Below are 12,695 nucleotides of genomic sequence, written 5' to 3'. Positions count from 1 at the left end.
AATAATAAAAAATCAGCTCCAGCCAAGCATAAGAAATCAACAGTCTCTGGCTTTCATCCCTACAGGGAACAAGGTGGCTACTGTAATGCAAAGGCAATTCTGATAGAGATATGACTGTAATTGTTTTAGCTGAGCAGTGGAAAGACAAGTTTTGGAGGTCTGATACCTCCCTACCAATTAAACAGAGCACACACTGATCCACAGCAGGGAATTGAGGGCTGAAACTCCACCCAAACCACCTAGCTACCTGCTAAAGGGGTCTGAGGGTAGTGACACCTACCCATCTTTAGAGGTACAAGCACTGGGTGCCTAAGGTACAGCTACAGAGCCCACCCACCAGAGTGCTTTAGAGAACAGAGACACTCCTACCTCACTGGCACATAGGGGAAGGCTGTCAGCATCCTGCCCTCCTCAGAGTGTGACCCCCTGCTGCTACTAGAATCTCATGCATACAACCATCACCACTACTCCTCTAAGTTAATAGGTGACAGCCTACACCACACACTAAGTGACCCACTATCAGGACACCAAAGCTGATTCTATTCAAGAATACTGAATGGACTCATAGGCTCATATATCTGGTAATAGCTCAAACCAGCTGGTAACAGGATATAAGTGAATCAAAGGCTACAACAGTCAAGATAGTGCAATCTAGTAGCCCATCTTGGTGTATTGAAACAACACAAAACAAGAAGATAAGACTCAGTAAGCAAATATAAAATGAATCATTAGAATATCTTACAGATGGCTCAGAGACAGCAGTTGATATCAAATCACATAAAGAAGCAGACCATGATTACTTCTACAAACCCCAAAATCAAAGAATCAAAATCTTTCCCAAATGAAGATACATTCCTGGAATTGTCAGATGTAGAATATAAAAAACTCATATACAGAATAGGAGTTTTTTGCTTCAAGACATCAGGGATGACCTCAAAAATGAAATAAGGCAATCTACAGAAAAAGCAAAGGAACACACAGATAAAGCAGTTGATGAAATCAAAAAGATTATTCAAGAACATAGTGAAAAAATTAATAAGCTGCAAGAATCCATAGAGAGACAACATTCGGAAACACAAAAGATTAACGATAAAATTACAGAATTAGACAACTAAATAGGAAGTCTGAGGAGCAGAAGAGAGGAATTGGAATGCAGAGTGGGGGAGATGAAGGATAAGGAAACTGACACTTATATAGTTGAAGAAAAATCAGATAAAAGAATTAAAAAAATGAAGAAAACATAAGAATCATGTGGGACTCTATCAAGAAGAATAACTTGCATGTGATTGGAGTTCCAGAACAGGGAGGGATAACAGAAAATACAGAGAGAATAGTTGAAGACCTGTTGGCAGAAAACTTCCCTGGCATCATGAGAGATGAAAGGATATCTATTCAAGATGCTCATCGAATCCCATACAAGATAGATCCCAAAAGAAAATCACCAAGACATATTATCATCAAACTTGCCAAAACCAAAGATAAAGAGACAATTTTAAAAACAGCCAGGGAAAAATGAAAAGTCACCTACAAAGAAGAATCAATAAGAATAAGTTCAGACTACTCAGCAGAAACCATGCAGGCAAGAAGGCAATGGGAAGACATAAACAAAGCACTGAAGGAGAAAAACTTTCAGCCAAGAATCATATATTCAGCAAAACTCTCTCTCAAATATGAAGGTGAAATTAAGACCTTTACAGAGAAACACAAGCTTAGAGAGTTTCCAAAAACCAAACCAAAGCTACTAGCATTACTAAAGGGAATTCTTTGGCCAGGAAATCAATAATATCAGATAAGAACACAACACAAGGTCACAAAACAGAACATCCTGATATCAGCTCAGATAGGGAAATCACAAAAACAAAATAAGAATAATTTTAAAAAATGTTCAAAACAGGGAATCATTGATGTCATTATGTAAAAGATTACAATAATCAAAAAGAGGGACTAAATGCAGGAGCCATAGATCTTCCTTGTGGAGAGGAAACCAAGGCAATATAGGATGATACAAGTTAGATTTTTACTTAGGCAAATAGGGGTAAATATTAAGATAACCACAAAGAGATCTAACAATTCTATACTTCAAAATAAACACCAAGATAAACATAACAACTGAGCAAAAATAAATTCATCTACTACGAAAATGAGGAACACACAATTTACAAAGAAAAACTTCTCAGCAGAAAAAAGTAAGTGGAAAAATGAAATTGTCAACAACACACTAAAAAAGGCATCAAAATGACAGCACTAAACTCATATTTATCTATAATAACACTGAATCTAAATGGATTAAATGCACCAATAGAGAGACAGAGAGTTGCAGACTGGATAAAAAACCACGATCTAGCTATATGCTGCCTACAAGAGACACACCTTAGACTTAGAGACAAAATGACAGCACTAAACTCATACTTATCTATAATTACTCTGAATCTAAGTGGACTAAATGCACCAATAGAGAGACAGAGAGTTGCAGACTGGATAAAAAACCCACGCTCTATCTATATGCTGCATACAAGAGACACACCTTAGACTTAGAGACAAAAATAAACTAAAAGTCAAAGGATGGAAAAAAATATATCAAGCAAACAACAATCAAAAAAGAGCAAGAGTGGCAATATTAATTTCTGACAAAATAGATTTTAAAGTTAAATCCACCACAAAGGATAAAGAAGGACACTACATAATGATTAAAGGGACAATTGACCAGGAAGATATAACAATATTAAATATTTACGTACCCAATGACAGGGCTGCAAGATACATAAAACAAACTTTAACAGAACTGAAAAGAGAGATAGACACCTCCACAATTATAGTAGGAGACTTCCAGACACCACTTTTGGTGAAGGATAGGACATCCAGTAAGAAGCTCAATAGAGACATGAAAGACCTAATTGCTACAATCAACCAACTTGACTTCATAGACTTATACAGAACACTCCACCCAACAGCTGCAAAGTATAATTTCTTTTCTACTGCACATGGAACATTCTCTAGAATAGATCACATATTAGGTCATAAAACAAGCCTTTACAGAATCCAAAACATCAAAATATTACAAAGCATCATTTCAGACCATAAGGCCATAAAAGTAGAAATGAATAAAAGAAAAACCAGGGAAAAGAAATCAAATACTTGGAAACTGAACAATACCCTACTCAAAAAAGAGAAGGGAATAAAGAAATTCATACAATGCAATGAGACTGAAAACACTCCCTATCAAAACCTTTGGGACACATCAAAAGCAATGCTTAGAAGTCAATTTATCTAAAATGCACACATACATAAAGAAGAAATTAGAGAACTGTCCCTACAACTTGAACAAATAGAAAGAGAGCAACAAAAGAAACCCTGAGGCACCAGAAGAAAGGAAATAATAAAAAGTAAAGCAGAATAAAAAAAAAAAATTAGAGAACAGAAAAACAATTGAAAGAGTTAACCAGGCCAAAAGCTGGTTCTTTGAAAAAATTAACAAAATTGATAAACCATTGGCCAGACTGAATAAAGAAACACAGGAAAGGAAACAAATAGCCCAAATAAGAAATTAGATGGGCCATATCACAACAGATCCAACTGAAATTAAAAGAATCATATCAGATTACTATGAAAAATTGTACTCTAACAAATTTGAAAACCTAGAAGAAATGGATGAATTCCTAGAATCACACTACCTACCTAAACTAACACAAACAGAAGTAGAACAACTAAATAGGCCCATAACAAAAAAACAGATTGAAAAGTTAATCAAAAAACTCCCAGCAAAAAAAAAAAAAAAAAAAAGCCCTGGCTCAGACAGCTTCAATGTAGAGTTCTACCAAACTGTCAGAGAAGAGTTAACACCACTAGTACTTAATGTATTTCAAAGCACAGAAAAGGATGGAATCCTCCCTAACTCATTCTATGAAGCCAATATAATCCTGAAACCCAAACCACCTAAAGACAGCACACAAAAAAGAAAATTACAGACTTATATCCTTCATGAACATAGATGCAAAAGTCCTCAACAAAATTCTAGCCAATAGAATTCAACAACATATCAAAAAAATAATCCGCCATGTCCAAGTGGGATTTATACCAGGTATGCAAGGTTGGTTCAATATTAGAAAAACAATTAATGTAATCCACAATATAAATAAAGCAAAAGCCATAACCACGTGATGTTATCATTTGATGCAGAAAAGGCATTTGACAAAGTCCAACACCCATTCATGATAAAAAACTCTCAGCAAAATAGGAATGGAAGGAAAATTCCTCAACATAATAAAGGGAATGTATACAAAGCCAACAGCTGACAGCCAACATTACCTTAAATGGAGAGAGCCTGAAAGCATTTCCCTTGAGAACGGGAACCAGACAAGGATGCCCTTTATCACCGCTCTTATTCAACATTGTCCTGGAGGTCCTAGCCAGAGCAATTAGGCTAGACAAGGAAATAAAGGGCATCTGGATTGGTAAGGAGGAAGTAAAATTATCTCTATTTGCAGACAACATGATCTTATACACAGAAAACCCTAAGAATCCTCAAGAAACTACTAAAACTATTAGAAGTGTTCAGCAGAGTTTCAGGTTACAAGATAAACATACAAAAATCAGTTGGATTCCTCCACATCAACAAAAAGAACATCGAAGAGGAAATCACCAAATTAGTACCATTCACAGTAGCCCCCAGGAAGATAAAATACTTAGGAATAAATCTTACCAAAGATGTAAAAGACCTATACAAAGAAAACTACAAGGTACTACTGCAAGAAACCAAAAGGGACCTACATAAGTGGAAAAATATACCTTGCTCATGGATAAGAAGATTTAACCTTGTGAAAATGTCTATTCTACCAAAAGCTATCTATATATACAATGCAATTCCGATCCAAATTCCAATGGTTTTTTTAATGAGATGGAGAAACAACTCACCAACTTCATATCGAAGGGAATGAAGCCCCAGATAAGTAAAGCATTAATAAAAAAGAAGAAGAAAGTGAGAGGACTCACTCTAACTGATTTTAGAACCACAGTAGTCAAAAGAGCCTGGTACTGGTACAACAACAGACACGTAGACCAATGGAACAGAATTGAGAACCCAGATACAAATCCATCCACATATGAGCAGCTGATATTTGACAAAGTCCCAGTGTCAGTTAATTGGGGAAAAGACGGTCTTTTTCACATATGGTGCTGGTATAACTGGATATCCATCTGAAGAAAAAATGAAACAGGACCCATACCTCACACCATGCACCAAAACTAACTCCAAATGGATCAAAGACCTAAACATAAAATCTAAAATGATAAAGATCATGGAAGAAAAAACAGGGACAACGTTAGCAGCCCTAATATAAGGCATAAGCAGAATACAAAACATTACTAGAAATGACAAAGAGAAACCAGATAACTGGGAGCTCCTAAAAATCAAACACCTACGCTCATCTAAAGACTTCACCAAAAGAGCAAAAAGACCACCTACAGACTGGGAAAAAATTTTCAGCTATGATATCTCCAACCAGAGCCTGATCTCTAAAATCTACATGATCCTGCTAAAACTCACCCACAAAAAGACAAACAACCCAATTAAAAAATGGGCAAAGGATATGAACATGCACTTCACTAAAGAAGACATTCAGGCGGCTAACAGATGAGGAAATGCTCTCGATCATTAGTCATTAGAGAAATGCAAATCAAAACTACAATGAGATTCCATCTCACTCCAACAAGGCTGGCATTAATTCAAAAAGCACAAAAGAATAAATGTTGGAGAGGCTGTGGAGAGATTGGAACACTTATACACTGCTGGTGGGAATATGAAATGTTATAACCACTTTGGAAATAGATTTTGCATTTCCCAAAAAAGCTAGAAATAGAACTACCATAGGACCCAGGAATCACACTCCTTAGAATATATCCTAGAGAAATAAGAGCCTTTACACGAACAGATAAATGCACACCCATGTTTATTGCAGCACTGTTTACAATAGCAAAAACATGGAAGCAACCAAGATGCCCATCCACACATGGGATTTCATTTGTGGTTACGAAGGGGGGGTGGAGGGAGTGGGAGGGAGGGAGGTTGGGAGTGGGTATTTACTAATTAGATAGTAGATAACAACTACTTTAAGTGAAGGGAAGGACAACACTCAATACAGGGGAGGTCAGCACAACTGGACTAAACCAAAAGCAAAGAAGTTTCCTGAATAAACTGAGTTCTTCAAAAGTCACCGAAGCAGGGGCAGGGGTTTGGGGACCATGGTTCAGGGGACATCTAAGTCAATTGGTAAAATAAAATCTGTGAAGAAAACATTCCACATCCCACTTTGAAGTGTGGCATATGGGTTCTTAAACGCTAGCAAGTGGCCATCTAAGGTGCATCAATGAGTCTCAACCCACCTGGAGCAAAGGAGAATGAAGAGCACCAAGGTCACAAGGTAATTATGAGCCCAAGAGACAGAAAGGGCTACCAGAACTAGAGACTACATCAGCCTGAGGCCAGAAAAACTAGATGGTGTTCAGCCACAACCGAGGATTACCCTGACAGGGAACACAACAGAGAACCCTTGAGGGATCAGTAGAGCAGTGGGATGCAGGCCCCAAATTCTCATAAAAAGACCAGACTTAATGGTCTGACTGAGACTAGAAGGACCCTGGCGGTCACGATCCCCAAACCTTCTTTTGGCCCAGGACAGAAACCATTCCCGAAGCCAACTCGTCAGATGTGGGTTGGACTGGACGATGGGTTGGAGGGAGATGCCGATGAGGAGTGAACTACTTGCATCAGGTGGACACTTGAGATTATGTTGACATCTCCTGCCTGGAGGGGAGATGCAAGGGTAGAGGGCCTTAGAAGCTGGCAAAATGGTCATGAAAAGTGAGAATAGAAGGAGGGAGTGGGCTGTCTCATGGGGTGGAAAGCAATTGGGAGTATGTAGCAAGTTGTGTATGGGTTTTTGTGTGAGAGGCTGACTTGATTTGTAAACTTTCACTTAAAGCACAATAAAAATTATTTTAAAAAATGTATATACACTTTTCTCTCTCTAGATGAAGAACGGCACTGGGTAGATGAAAAATTATGTCTAATTTACACTATCACATTTAATAATTTGTTTTTTCTTCGTTGGAATTACAGAAAGAGTAACAGTTCTTAGGTGACAATTGCATAGTGTAAACTACTGACGTGGTATTGAGAATCTCTGTGTTTAGCTTAAGAAAAAAAAATCAAACCCCTTCCCACTGAGTTGATTCAGACTCATAGAAACTATAGGACAGAGCAGAACTACCTTGTAGAGTTTCTAAGCAGTGGCTTTCAACTGCTGACATTCTGGTTAGCAGCTGAGCTCGTAACCACTGTGCCACCAGTTTTTACCTTACCCAGTGTTTTGCATTAATATCTTTGACATATATATTAAATTGGAAACATTTAAGTATTTTTCCTTCTTGGGATGCCTGATAATGTTATGGTACAGCCACAAGCTGGAATCACAAACATTAATTATTATTATAGTCAATAACATTAAATTACTTTGAACACTTGTAATTTTAATATTATATAAAATATTAATATGCAAGACAAAATATATGGGATGATGTTGACTCTAAAGGATGTAGATGATTATAATAAAGCTGAGAAAGAAAAATTACAATAGAATTTGAATCTTAGTGATAAGATTAAAATTACTTTTCATTTTTCTTTTTTGTATCTTGGTTATCTAGTACTGCTATAACAGAAATATCACAAGTGGATGGCTTTAACAAAGAGAAATTTATTTCCTCACACTAAAGTAGGCTAAAAGTCCAAATTCAGGGTTTCAACTCCAGGGGAAGGCAATCTCTCTCTGTGGACTCTGGAGGAAGGTTTTTGACCACAATCTTCCCCTGGTTGACGAGCTTCTCAGGTGCAGGGACCCCAGGTCCAAAGGACATGCTCTGCTCCTGGTGCTGCTTTCTTGGTGGTATGAGGTCCCCCTGTCTCTCTGCTCACTTCTCTCTTTTATATCTCAAGAGATTGCCTCAAGAAACAATCGAATCTGGTAGATTGAGCACTATCTCACTAACACAATTGTCACCCATCCTCCCTCATTAACATCGTAGAGGCAGGATTTACAACATATAGGAAGATCACACAATACCGGGAACCTTTTGAAGGGACACAATTCAATCTATGACAGTAAGTTTACTCATGTCTACTATGAGTATACTTTACTTCTGTGATAAAATGTATTTTTAAACAGCCCTGCTATTAAAAAGGAAACCCTGGTGGTGTAGTGGCTAAGTGCTACGGCTACCAACCAAAGGGTCAGCAGTTCGAATCCGCCAGGTGCTCCTTGGAAACTCTATGGGGCAGTTCTACTCTGTCCTCTAGGGTCACTATGAGTCGGAACCGACTCGATGGCACTGGGTTTGGCTATTAAAAAAAAAAAAAACCGTTTGCTTTGCCATGGAGTTGATTTCGAGTCATAGCAACGCTATACTATACGACAGAATAGAACTGCCCCATAAGGCTTCCAAGGAGCAACTGGTAAATTTGAACTGTAGACCTTTGGGTTAGCAGAAGTAGCTCTTAACCACTGAGCCAGCAGTGAAAACAATAAAACTAATTGATTTTAGAATTACTTTTTTTTCTTCTGTTTCCATACTTTCTTCATTACATTCCCTATATACTTAAAAGTAATGTGTCTTCCTGAGAACTGTATTTCTTGTTTTGATACCTATTACATGTTGTCTATGATGAAGCAAGCCACAAAAAAAAAAATTCTCTGGGTTTTCTTTTTTAACCATTGGTGATAACAGATTTATAAATACAGGTTTTGCTATAACTTGGAACAATTGTAGAACAGGTGGTAGAGAAACAAAACTGAATAATAATTAGGCAGTTAGATTCATTAGACCATATTAAGAACATAAATTTTAGTATTTCCTTTATGAATTTAGGTGTTGAAAATATAAAATACCATTTTACATAATAATGGATTTAAAAAAAATGGATCTTAGATTTGTAAAAATGAAGGGAGAAAAGCTAAAATAACATAATAAAGAAATGAAAATACTTTAGAAATAATCTGCCATCAAAGAAATGTGATAATCAGAGATATTTGATTATTTTAACTCAAAAACTAAGTGAAGGTCTTTTAAAATGTAATTTAATTCTACTGTCCCTCACTGACTCTTATTTTTCCCTGAGTTTGTTTCTCCATTATTCTATTCCTCTTGTTTTTATCTGAATACAAATTCTTCTTTATCTCTGTATCATATTCCACCTGCTTTTATGCCTGCTTGTCTTTCTTTTTGTCTATTTCTCCTAGTTTCCTTTTCTTTCTGTATCTTATTCAATAGACAGTTGATCTTGCCTCAAATTACCTCTCTTACTATTTTTATTTTCCCTGTCCTGCCCATTTTTACCTGTCTCTGCTTTATCTAACATTATTGATGATAATGATACATGATAACTGACACATATTGACCATTTACTGGGTGCAACACAACTAAGAAAAATATATGTGTATACAGTTGTCAGTTGCTGTTGAGTTGGCTCTGACTCATGGCGACCTTATGTATAACAGAACTGAACTTTAGAATATTACCTGGTTCTGTGCCATCTCCAGCACTCTATCAGACAATATTCTGCTGTGATTCATAAAGTTTTCATTAAATAATTTTTGGAAGCATATTGTCAGACCTTTTTTTCCACATTATCTTAGTCTGGAAACCTCCCCTAAAGCCTGTCCACAATGGATGACCTTGCTGGTATTTGAAATAGCAGTGGCATAGTTTCCAGCATCACAGCAACACAAAAGCAACTACAGTATGACAAACTGACAGACAATATATATTTCACCATGAAACCCATGTGAAATTGTTCACTATAGATTAGGAAGTAAGCACAAGTGAGCCTGTGCTTACCTTGATCACTGGATAATTCGTCAATGTCAGGGACTGTAAATTTGAAAAGGGGCTTTGATTCTGTAGGGTGGAGCTGTGGGGTTGGGAGAGAGACAGGTGCCAGCCATATCTAGAAGAAGAATCTTTGAAGTGGTGAAAAAATGTGAAATTGTTCACTACAGATGATCTGGTAAGGCAGGTAGCACTGCGTTTACCTTGCCTTTTGGATGATCTGTCTCTGATATATATATATTTATATATATCATAATATATATAATTATATATATATAATCTGAATTGCATATTATTATTTTGTCCATTTCAGAGAGCTGAAACCAAGGAACCATCAATTGAATAACTATAAACAGTAAGGAGTCAGTAAGCAAGGAAACCGTGATATCAGGGTTATCAGTTTTGCAATATTCGACAACACTCCTGATGTTAATACTGAGAAAATATATAGAATTGCAAGTTGATCTGTGAAAATACTCTTCTGCCTTCATCACACAAAACCATTAAAGGAGGCTTATTATGCTTTCTTTTTTAAAAATAACTTTTAAAACTAAAAGTTCTAAATGTTCGTTAACACTGCATAGGAATAGATGCTTCTTGAAACATAAGTTTTATTGGATTCTCAAGCTCACAAAAAAATAAAACATTTAAGGAGAAAAGAAAAAGGAGATGGATGGATGGATGGATCCATGGATGCATGGAAGGTTGCATGGATGGGTGGATGGATAGATAAAGATAGATAGATACACACATGCATACATACATACACACATACTTACATAGATATATAGACGTATAGATACATAGATATAGAGATCCAGACATGGGGTGAAAAATTAAATCTGAGAAGAAACAAGGTATGACAACTAAAGAAGAGAGGAGTAAGAAATACTGAATGGGGTTGCACTGAAGAAAAATGCTGACATCAGTATTTCAACAGGGAGAATAAGCAGTTGGCCAGTGGATAAGGCAATGGAGCAGAATCTGAAATCCTCAGATTATACTAGGGCAACTGGAAAGCGAATAATAGGGTCCCAGGTTAGTAATATTTGCTTCTAGAAAAACAAAATGCAAATTTCTTTTAGAGGCCAGCATCTGAAAATCAGGACCCATATATCTACAAATAAGGTTAAATGATTAAGAGCTGGTCTCTTTATCTATCAATGAGCATCATATAGTCAAGGACAAACTGCCATGAGAGAGAATTTGTAGGAAACACATAATTAGATCACCAATGATTCCATAAATCAAAATTATCAGAAAGAGATTTTAAAATTACCACATAAGAAACTTTAAAGACAAAAAATCACAAAAAGGGGCAAAAAGTGAGAAATAAAATTATATGAAGATTTGGAAAAGAATCAGCTAGATTTTATTTCAAAATGTAAAGGACACAGTACAAAGAATGAGTTAAATAGAGGATGACAAAGATGATGAGGTATTTAGGGAAATGGTAAGGTAGAGCTGAAGAAATTACACAGAATGTGTATCAGGAACACTAGAAAACTGAAATTTGGAAAAATGGTAAGAGATACCATTTTTCCAGAGGAGAAAACAGACAGAAGATAAGTTGAAGAGATTATGGCTAACAGATTTACAGACTAAATGAGATACATTAATGACAGATGCAGAAAGCATTACTTTCCATATGCATGAAAAGAAATACATAGCTAAAGAAACTACAGAAAATTAAAAATAAATATTAAATTATAAAAACACCCAGAAAGAAAACAACCTACAGTGGAATGACTCTGAGACTGGTGGCAGATTCCTGAAAGATCACAATGGAAGACAGAAGAAAAGGTATATTCAAAGTGTAATGGAAAAAATTAAAATTTTGTACATGACAAACTGTATTTCAATGAGGTGACAAAAATAACGATACTTGCATTAAAAAAAAAAAACTGTAAGCAAGCACTACTAACAAATCTATGTTAAAGAAAACTAGGGTAATAAAATCACATAAAGGATATCTAATATACTAGAAGGCATGGTGATTTTAAAAAATTGTTAACATGGTGGTAAATATAAACAAAGAAAAACTGTATTACACAATTACAGTGTTTAAATTATGGGGTTAAATAAAGACAAAATTAAAGTGCTGGAAGGCAAGCGCGTGCAGACACAGTGGTGAGAAAACAGAGAAAAAGTGTTATTCTCTGGAGTGATTAGATTATTGTTAGACCTGAGACACTGTTAGGCTCAGATTTAATTTGTAACTATCAAAAGAATAAAAAATATATTGAGAAAAAAAAAAAGATTAAAAAAAAAGCAAAAATCCAATTGGCTAAAAACAAGACCAGAGAGGGAGGGAAGGAAAGAAGGAGAGACAAATGAAAAAAAAAAAAAAAAAACCCAGAAAAGATGGGACAAATAAATTAATCCAAAGCAAAAGAATAGAATAAAGAGCAGAAAATAACGGTAATCACAGTAAGTGCAAATGTACTCACCTCACCAGGCGAAAGGAGGTGTTTCCAATTGAAATAAAAGCAAAACTCCAACTAAATACTATTACAACATACACATCTAAAACATAAGGAAATGAAATGAGCAAAATAAAGTGATGACAAAATATGGACCAGCCAAACACTAACAAAAATAATACTGGGGTAGCTATGTTAGTAGCAGCCAAAATAAACTAGAAAACAAAAAAAATATTATTATTGATTTAAAGAATAACTATATAATGATAAAAAGTACAAGCAACCAGAAGAACCTAAAGGCAAAAATATCTTCTCATCTCAGGTGAAATCAGCTTTGAATCATTAAAACTACCAAAGGTTGGAAACCCTGGTGGGTAGTGGTTAAGTGCTACAGCT

This window comes from Loxodonta africana, chromosome 13 (assembly GCF_030014295.1).
Source record: "Loxodonta africana isolate mLoxAfr1 chromosome 13, mLoxAfr1.hap2, whole genome shotgun sequence".
NCBI classification, from domain to species: Eukaryota; Metazoa; Chordata; class Mammalia; order Proboscidea; family Elephantidae; genus Loxodonta; species Loxodonta africana.
Note: the sequence above shows the minus strand (reverse complement) of the source record.